The 17,830-nt window shown below is 46.0% G+C and overlaps 1 protein-coding gene across 1 annotated transcript in view; it reads left to right on the top strand.

Moving 5' to 3' along the window:
* Nucleotides 1–17,830, top strand: part of LOC115479878 — a 329,775-nt gene that overhangs the window by 287,657 nt on the left and 24,288 nt on the right. The window lies entirely within an intron of this gene.

Raw genomic sequence — 17,830 nt, 5'->3', positions numbered from 1 at the left:
TATATTTTAAAAATGTTTGTTTTATATTGTATTTGCTATGAATTGTAATATAAAATTTAATATGTAATTTTTTTCCAACTTATGTTTTCGATTCACAGGAACATAGTCCAATATACATAAACTTGGCCTATATCTTATCTCACAACTTCCAGTTCCGTCTGTGCATATCACAACAATGATGATAAATAACATTGACTCTACCGTACCCACTATTCTTAAAATCCCCCAGCCTGTTCCACCACTTGTTTGGTTCTTAGTAATGTATTTTATGCACCAACTGCAAACAGTGCTTCTATCCCTAGCTGATACCACTCTATTATATATCAACTAAGAGTTGCCAGTTCCCCCCTTTCAGTTCAGTTCTCTTCCAGTATCCTTCCAAAACCAAAAACATGGTCGAAAATTAAAATAATGTTTTTGGCTGAAACTGAAAATGGGCAGAAAAAGGCTTTTGGGTCAGTTTCAACACTATAACTAAAACTGAAATTGTCAGCCTCTAGGTGCAACCACACTTTGACTAGTTCAGTTATTAGGTTCCTCCTCAGTTTGAGGGGCCAATGTTTGTGACCTCTTGGAAGCCCCCTATATAGGAAGGGACAGGGTGAATTTATCTATCTAGTATTGTTGCAAATACTGGAGAGCTGATGTAAGATCACCAAACCAACTAACCTTAATTTATAATCCCAAATAAATTGCCAACTTTCCCATTCCTCCTCCCCGCTTCATATGTCTCATATCTGTAGCATTTTTCCTAGTCTAATCGGGACCACCAACCACCACTGGTTCACTGTGTTGGTACTAGGCTGCTCTTGCATTGTACTGCAGCCTCACTCCTTTTGGCTACTATCCCCATCCTTAAGACCCTGTTAAAGGCGGTAAAATGGTTGCTAGGGATCAACCCTAAGATTTGGGTTCCAATTCCACCTGTACCCCTGTTGATACCTGCAGCTCCTGCCTAATCCTTCTCAAGAGACACTCACCTTGAGGCATGTCCACCATATGTGCAGAAAGGGTCCCTCTTTACAACACCCTTGCTAAAATTTGAGGTCTCCGGATATATGGTCATAGTCTAGCTGGTGCAAGGAACCACCGATACAAGCATTTTGTAAGCGTTTCTTCTATGAAAATACTAGTAGACACCTTACCATACCTCTGAAAATCTCCTCTCATGTCTTCTCTTCACTCACCCCCTCCCCCCCAAGATTATTTGTTACATTTGTACCCCACGTTTTCCCACCTAGTCGCAGGCTCAATGTGGCTTACATGTTGCCGGAGAGGTGTTGGTAAACTCCGGAGTAAACAGTTACAAATACAAAGTTAAGTAATGGTAGGAAAAGGTTTATGTGGTGGGACCACATGATGGAAGTCAGGAGCAAATGGATTTATTGGTGATCATAACGAACTGTAATGCTGTGGTGTTGCGAAGTACATGTTTTTATGTTGGGGTGGGAGGATATGCCTTTTGAAACAGGTGAGTTTTTAGCCTTTTCCTGAATTGGAGGTGATCGTACGTGGTTTTCACAGCTTTTGGTAAGCATTCCACAGTTGTGTGCTGATGTAGGAGAAGTTGGCTGCATAGGTAGATTTGTATTTTAGTCCTTTGCAGCTTGGAAAGTTGAGATTTAGATATTTGCGAGCTGATGCGGTTGTGTTTCTGGTTGGTAGGTCAATCAAGTCTGTCATATATCCCGGTGCTTCGACGTAGATGATTTTGTGAACCATAGTGCAGATTTTGAAGGCGATGCGTTCTTTGATTGGGAGCCAGTGTAGTTTTTCGCGTAAGGGTGTTGCACTTTCAAATTGTGTTTTCCAAAGATGAGTCTTGCCGCCATATTTTGAGCAGTCTGAAGTTTCCTAGAGTTATGTTCTTTGCATCCCACATTCCATTGCAGTAGTCAGCATGGCTTAGCACCATCAATTGTATCAGTCCTGTATAAACACTCTTCAGCCTTCCCTTCCATTCAGTTAGGTTGTATTGCTCCTTGCCAACAAGTGGAGGCAGAGAAAAACTTCTGACAGCTCAAGCTGTCAGTATAACCTGAGGTGCAGCAGGGCTAGCAGCCAATATTCTTCCAAGTGGAGTAGAGCTCTGGCTGGTTCATCAGAATCTGAAATTGAGGCCCTGCTGGGCAACCCCATGAGTGGGGCTCCCATGTGCTTGAAAGGAGGGAGATCATGAGCCTTTCCTTTCTCAGAGCCACCAGACCAACAGTCATTCCTAGTGGCCCTTCAGAGTTTCCTTCTGCTGCCCTTCTTTCATACCTGGGTGGGGAGATAAACTCAGAGCAACTGCTTTCGCCTGTAGAGGAGTTTCTGATCAAGATATTACAGAGATGCAGGAGTACCTGTGGCGTGGATTGCGGGTGGAGCCCCCGTTATGGTGAAACACTTTCCATGGGCTTGGTACTCCCTTAGCCAAGACCACTGATTCTAACAGCAGAATGACTGGGGAGAACAAGCCCACCAGAGAGATTTTTAACAATTCAAGTGCACCATGTACTGTTTTTTTTCCATGCATCAGGAAACAAAGGGACTGTAGTTAGTTTGCGAGGACAGACCCCCCTCTAAGCTCTTTCAGTGCTTCTGTGTTCAAGCGGGCCCATTGGACCAAGGAAGTACTCTGAGAGTTGGACTGGGATACAGATCTCTCTGGGTAGTTAAAAGGAGTGCTGGGCACAGAATCAGGGGAGGCTCACTGGAGGAAGGAGAAATCCCCTTTCCAGAAGAAGATGGTTCACCAGTAGTGTGCCTTTTTCAGAAGCAGGAACTCCCCTTATCTATCATCCACTTGATAGATAAGGGGAGTTCCTGCTTCTGGAAAAGCACACTACTGGTGAACCATCTTCTGTATTTTGAGGATCTCGGAGACTGCAGTTGAAGACAAACAGGGAAGCAACTCTATTCTGGAGGGACTTAAATTGCTTCTGAAACTTTTCCCATTCTACAAGGCCATCCAGAGCATCATTGAAGCTAAGAGAGGGACATCCAATCGAAGATATTGTGACAATGAATGAATACCAGAGTGCAGGTGAGAGGAAATAAAATGCACTATTTCTAGTTGGACTCCCGTTTTGAGATTAGGATTAGAAAGTACTAACCTGTTATCACTGAGAGAAAAAAGACAATGGGCTGGTGAATACAGTACAAGGGATGCTAAGTATGCCATTACATAGATCATATGAGATGATAGGTGAATTCTTGAAGGTTCAAGTGAAGGTTGGATATGTGATCTTACAGTAATGGTTTGTCGTAAAACTGCATGTTGACAATGCAAGATCTGTAATTGAGCTACTGTCTTGAGATTCAGTTGAGCACTCTGGTAAACCGTTTCTCCTGTAGCATTGAGTCTTATGCTCTTTTCCTGGAAGATGAGACTTGGAAGGTTTGGTATGCTTTAAAGCTGCTTTGGATTACCAGCAACTAGTAGGAAAGCAGCTATTGGTCATACCCTGGTGCTGGTGTAAAACTTTGTATCTAAGCTCAAGACATCTTCATGCAGGTTGCATTGATGCGGTTTTCCAGATGGATTTCATGGATTGGTAAGGCTAAGACTTCCTTGTTGGCACCACAAAATTGAAGTGTAGAGCAGAAATCCTTTATTACCTGGAGGTGTGAAGGACCATCCATGCTATCTACTATCCCTTCCTCTCTTTGAGTTTCTATGTGCTCGTCCGTTGCTTTTTAAAATTTAGATGGTCCTCATCTCCACCACCTCCACTGGGAGGGATGTTCAGCTCCACCACCCTTTTTGTAAAGAAGCATTTTCATCTTTGCTGAGCTCTTTTTGGTGAATGTAATAGACAATCTGGGCTGGGGAATGCAGTCTCTATACGGATAAGGTCCCAGTAATGTGAGGGGAACGCCCATTTTCTAATGAGAAGAGTGCTGAGGGGATCAGACAGGTGTTGGAGATTGTCAAGGACTTTTGTGGTAGCTAACTATCTCTGCTTGTAACTTGTTCAGTGGTAGTTCAGAAGTTTGAAGAATGGCTTCACTGTCCTGGGCAAAACACTTTCAAAAGCTGAATTCAGTTTCTTTTGGCACTGATGGAGACAGAGCAGGGAGAACTGGGCGGAGGAAAGGGCGCAGATTTATCTCCTGATGTTTTCTGTTTGGCTGGAGGACTGTCTTTAGATGTGTTATCTCAGAGGAGGAAGGGAGAGGATTAACAGATGATTCCATACCTCTCCTTTTGCTGCTATTTATGAGGCTGGTTTTCACTTTAGCATTGTGGCTGGGCAGGCTGCAAGCACGTGGCTTTTTCTCTGTGATTCCTTGCTATTTACCTGAAGATTATTTCTGCTTGCAGAGTTGGTCTATGGCTGTGTGGGAGGGATGTCAGGATTGGAGGGGAGGTGGGTGGTGGAGAGGCATGGAGCTAGGGTCACAAATCAGTGGGCCTTGCACTCCTGCGCTCCTGACTGCTTCTGGCACGGTTACGGCTTGCGGTACTGCAGTTTGTTTACCTGCTGTTTTAACCCCTGCTTTAGTACCAGGGATTGAGGGTGAAGGCTAAAACACTGAGAATGAAATAGCAGGCAGCAGCGTAGCTGTGGGGTAATGAAATTGAAACTAAGCAGTGAGTGGAGGTCAATGAAGAGAACTGTTTCAAAGCAGACTTCCTCATCCTGTAGATGTTTGAGATTTAAAGAGGCACCACAGGAGCTCCTGCACAGTGTCAGAGGTCTAAATTTAGACTTTTCTGAGCTGGAGGAGAGCTCCACACACAAGGTTCCATCCGTGACATAACCATAGAGTATGCCCGTATTCCCCTGCTTGTCTGCAGAGAACCTACAAATCTCTTTCTCCTTCCACCTCTTAAACCCCGTTTTTTCCTGCCCTTGTTTGAAAACCATTTCATACCTAACGGCTGAACTACATACTGCCCCCCCCCCCCCCCCAATACCTGTAGTAAATGTCTTGTAAAATAATTTATTCATTTCCCTTTCCACATCCTTTCCCTCAGATAGCTAAGGTAGGTATTTCTATGAGTATGTATCACACCATTTGTATTCAGGTTGAATAGTACGTTTCTTCTCCCACCTCTCGATCCAGCTAGGCTGCTAAGTCCTATCTGCAATTCAGAAGCGCTAAACCCCTCCTTAAACAGGTAGAAAAGGTTGACTGCAAAATCCAAAATATGCTTGGGTGCTTAGGGAGAGGAATGGCCAGCAGGAAAAAGGATATGATGGTGCCTCTGTATAAGTCTCTGGTAAGATCTCATTTAGAGTATTATGTGTAGTTTTGGAGACAGCACCTTTAAAAAGATTTACTAGGATGGAGTTGGTTCAGAGGGTTGCCAGTGGTCTTCATCATAAGGCATATGATGACCGACTTAAAGATTTCAATGGGCAAACGCATTTCAACTAAAACTCAACACAGAAAAAACACACTGTCTCACCCTCTCATCCCAATACAATACGACCAAACCCACAAACATAAACACCCCAGATTATACCCTCCCTCTATCTCAGACAGCCTGAAAATTGTCGGCGTTACAATCGACCGTAACCTCACACTAGAGAACCAAGTGAAATCTACAACAAAGAAAATGTTCCACTCAATGTGGAAACTCAAACGTGTGCAACCATTCTTCCCAAGGGAAACATTTCGCAACTTGATACAATCAATGGTACTAAGCCTTGTAGACTACTGCAACGGAATTTATGCGGGATGTAAAGAACAAATTAAAAGAAACTTCAGACCGCTCAAAACACGGCAGCCAGGCTTAAATTTGGAAAAACGTGATTCGAAAGCACCAAACCCCTCCGAGAAAAACTGCACTGGCTCCCAATCAAATAACGTATTGCTTTCAAAATCTGCACCCTGGTTCATAAACAGGCTTATTTTCGAAAGTGATCGCCGGCCATTTCGCAGCATTGAGCCTGCCATGAGTGGGAAAGTGCGGGGTACAAATGTAACAAATAAATCGAGAGATGGCCGGCGATCTCTCAAAAGCAGCAAAATCGGTATAATCGAAAGCGGCTTTTTTGACAGCATTGCTGCTTTGCCGGCGCCTTGCCGGCGAAAGTTCAAGGGGGCATGTTGGCGACGTAGCGAAGGCGGGACATGTGCGGGCATGGCTACCAGATGGCCGGCTTTTGCGGATAATGGGGAAAAAAAGCGGCGTTAAGCAATATTTCGCCGGGTTTACTTGGTCCTTTTATTTTCACGACCAAGCCTCAAAAAGGTGCCCTAACTGACCAGATGACCACCGGAGGGAATGAGGGATGACCTCCCCGTAGTCCCCCAGTGGTCACCAACCCCCTCCCACACTAAAAAAAAAATACAAATCAAAACCTTTTTTTTTTACCAGCCTGTATGCCAGCCTCAAATGTCATACCCAGCTCCCTGACAGCAGTATGCAAGTCCCTGGAGCAGTTTTTAATGGGTGCAGTGCACTTCAGGCAGGTAGACCCACGTCCATCTCCCCCCCCCCCCCCCCCCTACCTGTTACACTTGTGGTTCATGTTGAGCCCTCCAAACCCCCCCAAAAACCCACTGTACCCACATGTAGGTGCCCCCCTTCACCCATAAGGGCTATGGTAATGGTGTACAGTTGTGGGGAGTGGGTTTTGGGGCGATTTGGGGAGCTCAGCACCCAAGGGAAGGGAGCTATGCACCTGGGAAGTATTTGTATATATATTTTTTTAATTTGTAGAAGTGCCCCCTAGGGTGCCCGGTTGGTGTCCTGGCATGTCAGGGGGACCAGTGCACTACAAATGCTGGCTCCTCCCATAACCAAATGCCTTGAATTTCGCCGGGTTTGAGATCGCCGGCATTTTTTCCCATTATCGCTGAAAAACAAAAACGGCCATCTCAAACCCGGTGAACTCTGGCATTTGGCCGGGCTAACCGTATTATCGAAAAAAAAGATGGCCGACCATCTTTTTCGAAAATACAGTTCCGGCCAGCTGTTGCGCCGTTGCCAAAATAGCTGGCGATCTATTTCACCAGCGACGTTTGGTTATGCCCCTCCACATTATCTACGGCAAAGCCCCGGGATACATGACAGACCTCATAGACCTACCAACCAGAAACACAACGAACATACCTAAATCTCCACTACCCAAGCTGCAAAGGACTCGAATACAAATCAGCCTATGCATCCAGCTTCTCCTAGATAAGCACACAACTATGGAACGCATTACCAAAAGCCGTGAAAATAACTTATGATCACCTAAACTTCCAGAAATCATTAAAAACTAACCTATTCAAAAAGGCATACCCTACCGACCCAACTTAAATGCCTGTACCCTGCAACACAACGAAACCAAAGCTCATAATGAACATATAATAACTCTTCCTTTCTACGATTCCCTAATGTGTCTGTACACACGAACCTTATTCTACCACAACATTATTGTATTTGTTCATACCGGAATTGTCGAACGCCTTTACAGTACTATGTAAGCCACATTGAGCCTGCAAATGGGTGGGAAAATGTGGGATACAAATATATGTATACTTTGGAAGAAAGGCAGGAGAGACACTTAGATACCTCCTTGGCATAAATGTGCAAGAGGCAAGTCCCTTTAAACTGAAATCTCTAGAATGGGGGGTAGGTGAAGGTGAAAGGGGATAGATTTGGGAATAATGTAAGGAAATACTTCCAGTGGAGAAAGCAGATAGGATCTCTAAGGGGAGAGGAAGGGATAGTAGACTGGAGAGGTCATATGGTTTTTATCTGTTGAAATTTCTCTCCCCTCCCCCCCCCCCCCCCCCCCAAAAAAAAAAAAAAAAAAAAACCAAACCTTTTCTAGCTACTATTTTGCTTCCTCCTCCAGATAAACTGCATAAATTTCTTATACATCAACTTTGCAGGCTGTTTGGTCTTTCTTCCTCCTTTTTTAATACATGGAATATATTTGGCCTGGGCTTCCAGGATGGTATTTTTGAACAGCATCAATGCCTGATGTAAGTTTTTCACCTTTGCAGCTGCTCCTCTTCAGTTTTTTTTTCTCACCATTCTCATTTTATCATAGTCTCCTGTTTGAAAGTTATTGGATTTCCTTTGTGTACCTGCTCCAGAGCTTATATCAAATCTGATATATCATTACTATTTTCAAGCGGCCTCAACACCATTACCTCCAGCACCGAATCATGTGCTACAATAAGGACTGTCTAGAATTGTTCCTTCTCTTTTTGGCTCCTGATTGAACCATCCTACTATATAAATGAGCTCTGACTGACGTGCCGCGTATGCGTCACTACACCCACTACGCTGCCGTTACCACCCCTCCAACCCCACGAGGTTGACACCGCAAGCTCTGACCAACGTGCTTCGAAACGTGCTGCGCATGCGCCAAACACAGCAGGTCTCAGCTCTGACCGATGTGTCATTGCCGCCGTAGCTGTCCCGCCCCTTCGACTGACTCGCACTTTCGCTGTTCAAATGCAGCGTCAATTTCCAGCACCTTTGGCTGACTCATGCTTTTGCTGTTCAAGTGAACTCAGTACCTCTGACGCTGGCTCACGCTTTTCAACTGCAGCCACTACTGGGTGCAGTTGAAAGGCGCCCGCCGAATTTGAACAACAAAAGTGCGAGTCAGCCGACTCCAGCAATGGATCAGAGGCACATTTCTCTCTAACACACACACACACACATACACACACAAAATATTATTCCAACCATAAGGGACATCGCTCACCCACAACACACATACAGTGAAGTCCTCCAACAATACTGCACCATACCCCATATGGATTACAGGAAGATGTATGGGGAAGGGGGGGGGGGGGGCAGGCGACTCAAAAACGAGCCCTGCTTTGCTGCCTCAAACAGCTGGCTACAATGAGGACTGACCCTCCACTGTCAGAGGGACTCCTAGCAGCTCTCTCTCTCTGTTTTACACACACTCTCTCTTTCACACACACTCACACACTTTGTCTCTCTCTCTCTCTCTCTCTCTCACACACACACAGTGACACCGGAAATACATCCGAGGCACGTCGCTCACACACACCACACATACAGTGAACTCATTGAAGTCCAATAAAACTGCACCATACCCCGTATAGGTTACAGGAAGATGTATGGGGGAGGGGCGGCAGGCGACTCAAAAACGAGCCCTGCTTTGCCTCCACTGTCACAGGGACTCCTAGCAGCACTCTCTCTCTCTCTCTCTCTCTCTCTCTCTCTCTCTCTCTCTCACACACACACACACACAAAAAAAAAAATATTAGAATAAGGGACATGGGAAATCAAATAAGTCAAACAACAAGGTTTATATTCTGTTTACACAAAGAACGTAGTATATAAAAGTGTACTGTAGACATCCACTCTCATTTCTTGCTTTGGCTATTTCATTACATTTTTCACAACAAAATGTCGCCCGTTTTAACAGGCTTTACGGCTTGTCTGCTCTATAAAGCATGCCCTGAAGTTGCATTTACCCAGTCAGTATTGGGGTAATTGAAATCACCGATTATTATTGTGTTCCCCAGTTTGTTCTCATCCCTAATTTCTGATAACATTTCTACATCTCTGTTCATCCTGACTAGGTGGATGGTAGTACACTCCTATCACTATATTTTCCCCTTTTACACATGGAATTTTAATCCATAGGGATTGCAAGATGTATTTTATGTCCTGCAGAAATTCGATTCAAGGCCCACCTTAACATATAATGCTACCCCTTCACCAATTCGATCTACCCTATCACTGCGATATAATTTGTATCCTGGTATGACAGTGTCCCACTGGTTATCCTCCATCCACCAGGTCTCTGAGATGCCTATTATATCTAATTTTTCATTTAGTGCAATATATTGTAGCTCTCCCATCATATTTGTTAGGCTTCTGGCATTTGCATATAGACATTTCAAACTGTTTGTTGTTCCTATTTATATCTTGCTCAGCAGTTGACAGTGATGACGTGCAGTCTTGAAAATCTGTCTGCTTTTTATTTAGACACCTTCCTTAGCATCCCTCCGGACCAGCCCAGGTTGTGACTGATGGGTTGTGCACACCTTCCAGCAGGTGAAGACTGACTCATCAGGGAGAGCCAATAAGAGCCCTAGTCAGGAAGAGAAAGATCCAGTAATCTCGGTCTCCAGCAGGTGGAAGGTTGTGAGCCCTTCAGTCTCTCTGTCCTTTCTTCTGTGAGAATTTTTTCTGTGAGTGGTATTTTGCATTCAGGCAGTGATGTTCTGTGCACCTGGTTTGGCTTAAACTTGCAGAGTTGAGACTGAGGTCCGCGGGGATCTGCTGCAGGCTCGGGGTTGCTACTCCCGGGGGGCCTGGTCCCTGCCCCCCCCCCCCCAATTCCTCCCTATTTGCAGAATCTCTTCTGCTGTGTGCATAGGTCTCTTTGAGGGAAGAGCATCTAGGTTGGGAGAGGCAGCCGTTTCTGAGTAGTTTAAAAAAAAAAAAAAGAGGTCAAATTTCCGCACACATTTGTTTTGTGCTGGCAGCATGGCTGAGAAGTTGAAGCACTGCATTCTTTGTCAGTGCTACGGCTTGGGCACTAGCGGGGTCTGCAAATTTTGTACTGCTGTGCTGCTATTGCTTCGGTTCCTTCTCTGGGAGGGAAGGATGTTGAATCAGCAAAAGAAAAGCGGTGGTCCTGGCTGTGGCGGGAACCACCACCATTTTGTCTTCAGTAGCCAGATCAGCCCGCCGTGCTTTCGGCGCCCTCTGAGCAGGTGCAGTCAGATTCTCCTTCTCTTGTCCCTGGTGACTTGGCTGGGGGGTTCCCTCCTGAATTTGTGCTGCAATTGTATAACGCCTTTTTGTTGCAGAACTCTAAACCTTTCCCAGTTCTGGAAAGTCATCTGGTGCCCACTAAACATTGTCCAGGCAGTCCTGGTTTCTGGATGATTCAGACCTGGATATGCCTTCCTTGGAGGAACTGGAAGTTAACCAGGAAGACTCTATGGAAGAGGATCCTGGTCAGGAAGGTTCAGGGGCTGACCCCTTTGCTCCAGGGGAGGATCCTTCAGTCCTTCGTATTTTTTACAAGGGAGATTTGCAGGAATTAATTTCTTTAGTTTCCTCCACCTTCGCTTTGAGGATGAGGATTCTCAGGCGGTGGAGCCCCATAAAGTGGACCTGTTGATAAAAGGGGTCCGTAAGCCAGGTAAGACCTTTCCAATGCATCTGGACCTCAGAGATGTCATTCAGGCCCAGTGGGATGTCCCGGATTCGGCATTTAGGCCCGCCAAGTCCATGGTCCGTCTCTATCTAGTTCTGGAGGCTGACAGATCCCTTTTGAAACCTCATGTGGTTGATGCGGTTGTCTCAGCAGTCACTAAGCATAACACGGTTCCGGTGGATGGTGGCACCGCGCTTAAGGATGTGCAGGACTGTCGCATGGAGTCTCTGTTGAAGAGTAGCTTCAATGTGTTAGCCTTGGCTGTGCAGGCGGTCATCTGTGGGTCCTTGATAGAGCCTCTGAAGATTTGTCATCCATAGATACGGAGGTGGCCAAGCTTGAAATGGGTTCAGCCTTTCTGGCAGATGCCGTGTATGATATGCTGTGAGCGTCAGCCAAGCCTTGAGTGTAACGGCTAGGAGGACTCTCTGGCTTAGGGGTTGGTCGGTTGATGCAGCTTCTAAGTCTAAGCTCAATAAGTTTCCCTTTAGGGGTTCTTTGTTGTTTTGTGAGGAGCTGGATAAAATAATCCATAGTTTGGGGGAGAGACTAAAGTCCCGCGGCTTGCTGAGGACCGTCCTAAGTCTTCTGGTTAGCGTGTTTTCTCTGGTCGGGGTTGCGACTCTAGGCATTTTAGGTCAAGTAAGGCGGTGCCGGCTCAGTGTTCTCAGTTTTTCCACAGGCATTAGTCCTTTCTGGGAGCTCGCAGAGGGGCAGAGACATGGGAGTTTCTTTCCAATCCGCTGCTCGTCCTTCCCAGTGAAGGTGTCCGGACCCAGCCTCTGGTCCCTGTAGGAGCTTGTTTGACTCAGTTTTACCAGAGATGGGCCCAGATTACATTAGATCAGTGGGTGCTAGAGGTTATCCGAGAAGTGTACTCCTTAGAATTTGCGCGTCCTCTGTCAGTCACTTTTCTGGAATCTCCCTGCCGGTCTCGCTTCAAGGCGGCCATCGTCAGGGACACGCTAGAGAGGGTTCTCAATCTTGGGCAATCTGTCCAGTTCCCGTAGCAGAGCTCAGAAGGGTCAGTACTCCATCTACTTTGACGTTCCCAAGAAAGAGGGTTCTTTCAGACCGATTCTGGACCTCAAAGCTGTCAACCGGGTGCTTTTTTTTTCCTGATCTGCTGTTCTGGTGGAAGTGCCCTGTCTCCGTTGCTGGTCAGCCACTGTACGCCTGTCCCACCCCCATTCAGCTGCTCTCTTGTTCTCTGCTGAAACTTTGAAACACAGGAATTTCGCCAGCTGCTTGAAGTTCGCACAGCAGCTTTGGCAGTAGTAGTGGAACACTGCTGACTTAAGGCTCAAAAGCTTAGGGAAGCACAGTTTTGGAATCCTGATCTTCACCCTAACTAGCCAGCTTTTTAACTAGATGCTGAGGAGTCTGGGCCCCCAGCTGGGTCAGGAGAAGCACTGAAGCATTCAATATCACCTTCAGTCTCGTCGAGGGAACTCAGAGCAGCGGTTCTATACACATCAGTCCTGAATTGCATTGCCTGTGTGAACCATGAATCAATTATACCTTCTTTTCAGGTCCCTCTTCCCACTGTTGTTTTGTCCTGTTTTTCCTATCTCGCCCACTGAAAATAGCTTTATTCCTGTTATTCATAGTTTCCATAGCCAGTTTTGCCGTCCTTCCTACAGTCGGATAACAATCAGAGGGTCCTGCAGAACTCCACCTTCACTCAACAGTCAGACCTGGCATCCTAAATCTACAACATCCCCCAAACAGCAACTCCTACGGATATCTCCTTCACCGAATCAGCCATCCCTCTTTCAAAAACACCTTATAGGCTACGTTAATGCTAGATCGGTGGTTAACAAAGCAACTATGATCTCTGACTGGATCTCGGTGGAACACCTAGACTTGCTTTTTGTCAGTGAAACGTGGATTCCAATTCAACAAGATCCCATTCTTCTTGATCTATGCCCTCCAGATTACAAAATAATGCATTGGTCTCACCAGGGAAGAAGAGGAGGTGGCATTGCTCTGCTCTACCGCTGTCATTTCACTATTGACATTACAGCGGATTCACTAACTTCTCACCTTGAAATTGCCTCCTTGGGAATCACCAACAAATCGTTACACGGCTATTTAACCTGCATTCTATTTTATAGACCTGGTAATTGGAATCAATCGCAAACTATGTTTACTGACTTTGTCTCCAACGTATGTTTAACTAGTCCAAGCATTATTATTGTAGGTGACATCAACCTCCACCTTGAAGATACCACATCAGCCAATGTGCGGGATTGCATTGATTTCCTCCTGTCATGGGACTTTTCTTTACCATCCCTACAAGTTACCCATACCAAAGGGCATTCCCTCGATCTTCTTTCTTACCGGTTGGCCTTTGATACTAATTTTTGCCTTAAGAAATCTAAGTGGACAGAAACCCCATGGTCCGATCACTACAAGCTAAACATAACCCTCTTAGGGCGGAAAAAGGGTCCCCAACGCTCACCAGGACGTATACCTTACAGTTTTAGAGATAAGATTGACCCTAGGGACTTTTGGGAAATGGTTTATGACACTCACTGGTCAGCTAATGCGGATTCTAACTCCTTCCACTTCGATTGGGATACTGGGTGCAGAACCGTCCTAGATGTTTTAGCTCCAGTCCACACTCGTAGAACACACCGACAGAACTTGACGCCTTGGTATAATGAAGATCTCCGAACTCTCAAAATATTTACTCGACGTGCGGAGCGGGCCTGGAGAGGAAACAAAACTGAGCATACTCTTCACACGTGGAAATTAGCGCAGTGAAAGTATAAGTATTCAATTAGACAATCTAAACGGCATTACTACAAAACTAAAATAGGTCCAACCTTCAGAGACTTACGGAAACTATTTTACTTTGTCAATAAATTAACAGATTTTAATTCTTTAACCACCACTTGCTCAGCTGTACCGCCTGCTGACGATCTTGCAACATACTTTCAAGAAAAAATTGCTAATCTGCAGAAAACAATTCCACAGTAATGCTGACATTGATTCCTTTCTCCAATGTCTCACGCCAATCCCCGGTGAGCATCCAGCGGACCGTTTCTTGTCTACCTTTGCCCCACTCACCTTGGAGGATGTCACCAAGGGGTTTCACAAATTTTCCAAAAAGTACTGTCGGCTAGACCCTTGTCCTAACTACCTGCTCAAGTCAGCACCTCCATGCTTTATTGCAGACCTTACTACCTACCTCAACTTTATGATGGAGCGTGGTCTATTCCCTGTAGCGCATGGCAATATATTACTCATGCCAATCCCAAAGGACTCCAAGAAAAAAAGTGGTGATCTTACTAATTATCACCCTATTGCCTCAATACCTCTTTTTGTAAAGCTGATGGAGAGCATGGTGACGAAACAACTTACAGACTTTCTTGACCAGTTTTCCGTTTTCCACGAATCTCAGTCTGGGTTCCGTTCCCATCACAGCACCGAAACCGTGCTCATTTCTTTACTTAACAGCTTTCGGCAGGAGATAGCTCGTGGCAACAGTCTACTGTTATTACAGTTCGATATGTCAAGTGCTTTTGACATGGTTGATCATGCCATACTGCTGAACCTTCTTGATAGCCTAAGAATCTGCGGACATGTTCATAACTGGATCAAGGGCTTTCTTTCTGCCAGAACTTACCAGGTAATCACCAACTCAGTTCTATCAAAGTCGTGGAAAGCTACTTGTGGAGTCCCTCAAGGCTCTCCGCTGTCGCCTACTCTCTTCAATATTATGATGATTCCACTGGCCAAGACCCTTAAGTACCTTAGGACTTCACCCGCATATCTATGCTGATGACATTACTATTTATATCCCCTTCAAAAATGACCTGTCTGAGATCTCAAGAGAAGTGGACCGCTGTTTAACTACAATGTACTTTTGGGCATCTTCTTTCAAACTTAAACTGAATGCAGACAAAACCCACTGCCTACTATTATCTTCTCAACACAGCAAGTACAGGCCTCCCGCATTAGTTCACCTCCACCTTACGCCTGCCTATACTAGATAGCCTCAAAATTTTAGGAGTCACCCTGGACCGCTCACTCTCACTCGAGCAGCACGTTAACACCACCACAAAGAAAATGTTCTTCTCACTGTAGAAACTAAAAAGAATTAAACCGTTTTTCTCTCGATAGGTCTTCCGCAGCCTCATACAATCCATCGTACTATGCCACCTGGATTACTGTAACGGAGTGTATGTTGGATGTAAATGGCAACTGCTTAAGGAAACTGCAGACAGCCCAAAACACAGCGGCCAGATTGGTTTGTGGTAAGTCCAAGTTCGAATCTGCTACGCCCCTTCGAAAGAAGCTACATTGGCTCCCTGTCACAGATCGCATCACCTTTAAACTTTGCTCTCTAGTTCACCAAATCCTCTATGGTGAAGTACCTGGCTATATGATAGATCTCATCTCCCTACCGCTTCGGAATACGTTCCGGCTCTCCCGTTCATATCTTACCCTTCACTATCCGAACTGCAATGGAGTCAAGCACAAGACTGCGTACGCTACCTCCTTCTCTTTCATTGGCACTCAGTTTTGGAACTCTTTACCGAGGTCCATCAAAACCACTACAGATCATCTAACTTTCCGGAATTCGCTGAAGACCATGTTATTCAGAAGTGCCTACCCTGCGGACTCAAGTGACTCCACTGCTGGAAGCACACTGATCTAGAGACATTTGGACATATCCCCCTTCCCTCTTCCCTCAAACTTTGCCCACTCCTTCCATCCATTCCTATTCTTCCCCATTATCTCTTGTAGGTTTGCTGTATTAGCTTCATTTTACTGCATTGGCGCCTGCCTCTGTGGTGCATTGTAAGCCACATTGAGCCTGACACTCTTGGGAAACTGTGGGGTACAAATGAGATAATAAATAAAATAAAATATCTTTATTAGAGCACATGTAACTCTGGTCACATCAACAATCTCTGACAGCAGTCATGAACCAGCTGCCAGTGCATTAAGAACTAACCAAACTATAAGCAAATAAAAAAAAAACAATGCTGTCTATGTACATGAACCAACCCGTCCATTTTCTGTTTTCACCCAACAGACAAACCCCCCCAGCCTCCCCTCCTCCCTCCCACCCCCTCCCTTCCGCCTAAAGAGAGCCCTAAGAGCCAGGGAGCAGTGCCTCGCACAAGCACCATAGGGATCTATATACCCTGTAGCATTCCTTTACAGAAGACTGTAATCTCTGTTTCTCCCACCTGGCCATCTGTAGCATCTTTGCTGTCCAGCGCTGTAATAGCAGCACCTTCTCCTCTAACCAGTAAAGCAGTATAGTTTTCCTGGCTAGCATTAGTGCCACACATATGAACCGACCCTGCGAGGGGGACATCCCCTGCTCACACAAGCTAGTATCATCCCCCAAAAGTAGGAGCGTTTAGGACCCCTCCACTTGCACACCAGTTACCCCTCTCACCAACTCAAGCACTGCTGACCAGAACTCTCGTAGCTGCACACACTCTAGGAAGCGATGGATCAAAGTGTCTACCTTGGATTTGCACCGCACACACTTATCATCCTCATAGAGTCCCATTTGTTGCCCTTTAGCTCTAGTGATGTATGTACCGTGTAGGAGTTTGAATTGCATGTCCTGTAGCATAGTGCTGGGAGAGGTTTTAAAGGCTAACACAAAGCCTGCCGCCAATTCCCTCTCCATCACTTCTCCCAGCTGCTCTCCCCACCATCTCGCCAGTCGCCCCCAGCCCGCACAGGGACGCTGTTCTCTACCCATGGCATACCATTGCTAATTTATTAGCTTTGGCCGGTACTTGACAGAAAAGCTTGTCGAGAAGAGTGAATCCTATCCCCCTGTCCCTAACTGAAGTCAACGATATGCAGTAGTGCCTTAACTGTAAAAAAGGAAAAAAATCTGACTGGGATAGCCCCCATTCCTCCGTAGTTTGGTCAAACGATGGGGGGGGGGGGGGGGTCCCTCCTCCTCCTCCTCCTCCTCCTCCTCCTCCTCCTCCTCCTCCTCCTCCCAGTGCAACAAAGTTTCCTACATACCGACACCCTCCCAGCACCCACGCCCGAAAGCGGGAGTTCCCGTTCCCCGCTGGGAAGCAATGGGTTATCAACCGCTGATAAGAAAGGAGACAGCCCCAAAGCTCTTCCCACATGACATCTCCACCATATCCAGGCTTTACATAGTGGCCAGAGAAAACAGTGCAACCCTCTCCTCTGCATCAGCTGCATCTGCAACGAATTGAAAGCAGAGTATGGGGACGAGTAGTCCTCCTAAATGTACCGTGGGGCAAACCTCTCCACCCCAGTGTGCAGTTCATGTGTTCATCTAAGCATTGCTGCCACATTGTATAGCCGTAGATCAGGGAGGTTTAGACCCCCCCCCCCCGTCTCGGAGGCGGGTCAGTTTAATAAAGCTAATTTGCGCCCTGCGCCCCCTTCAGAGAAAGGAGCCCACACTTTCCTTTTACACTTCCACATAGCATCTGCAACGGATATAAGATCTTAGGGAGCATGACCATTTTAACTAAGGCCACCCTACCCACCAGCTTTAGGGGTAAATCCTTACACCTCCGAAAGAGCATTTTGATGTGTTCCAGCTTTTCCTGCACATTCTTACGATAGACCACCTCCATATCCCTGTGGAGGTATACTCCCAAATACTTCAGCGCACCCGCTGCCCTTAAGGAGGAGACAGGCACGGCTTCGGACTTGTCAAAGTTTATTTTTAACCCCGAAAATGAACCAAACTCCTGAATGAGGGA

The sequence above is a fragment of the Microcaecilia unicolor genome, chromosome 11 (assembly GCF_901765095.1).
Source record: "Microcaecilia unicolor chromosome 11, aMicUni1.1, whole genome shotgun sequence".
NCBI classification, from domain to species: domain Eukaryota; kingdom Metazoa; phylum Chordata; class Amphibia; order Gymnophiona; family Siphonopidae; genus Microcaecilia; species Microcaecilia unicolor.
Note: the sequence above shows the minus strand (reverse complement) of the source record. Positions and strands in the feature narration are given on the sequence as shown.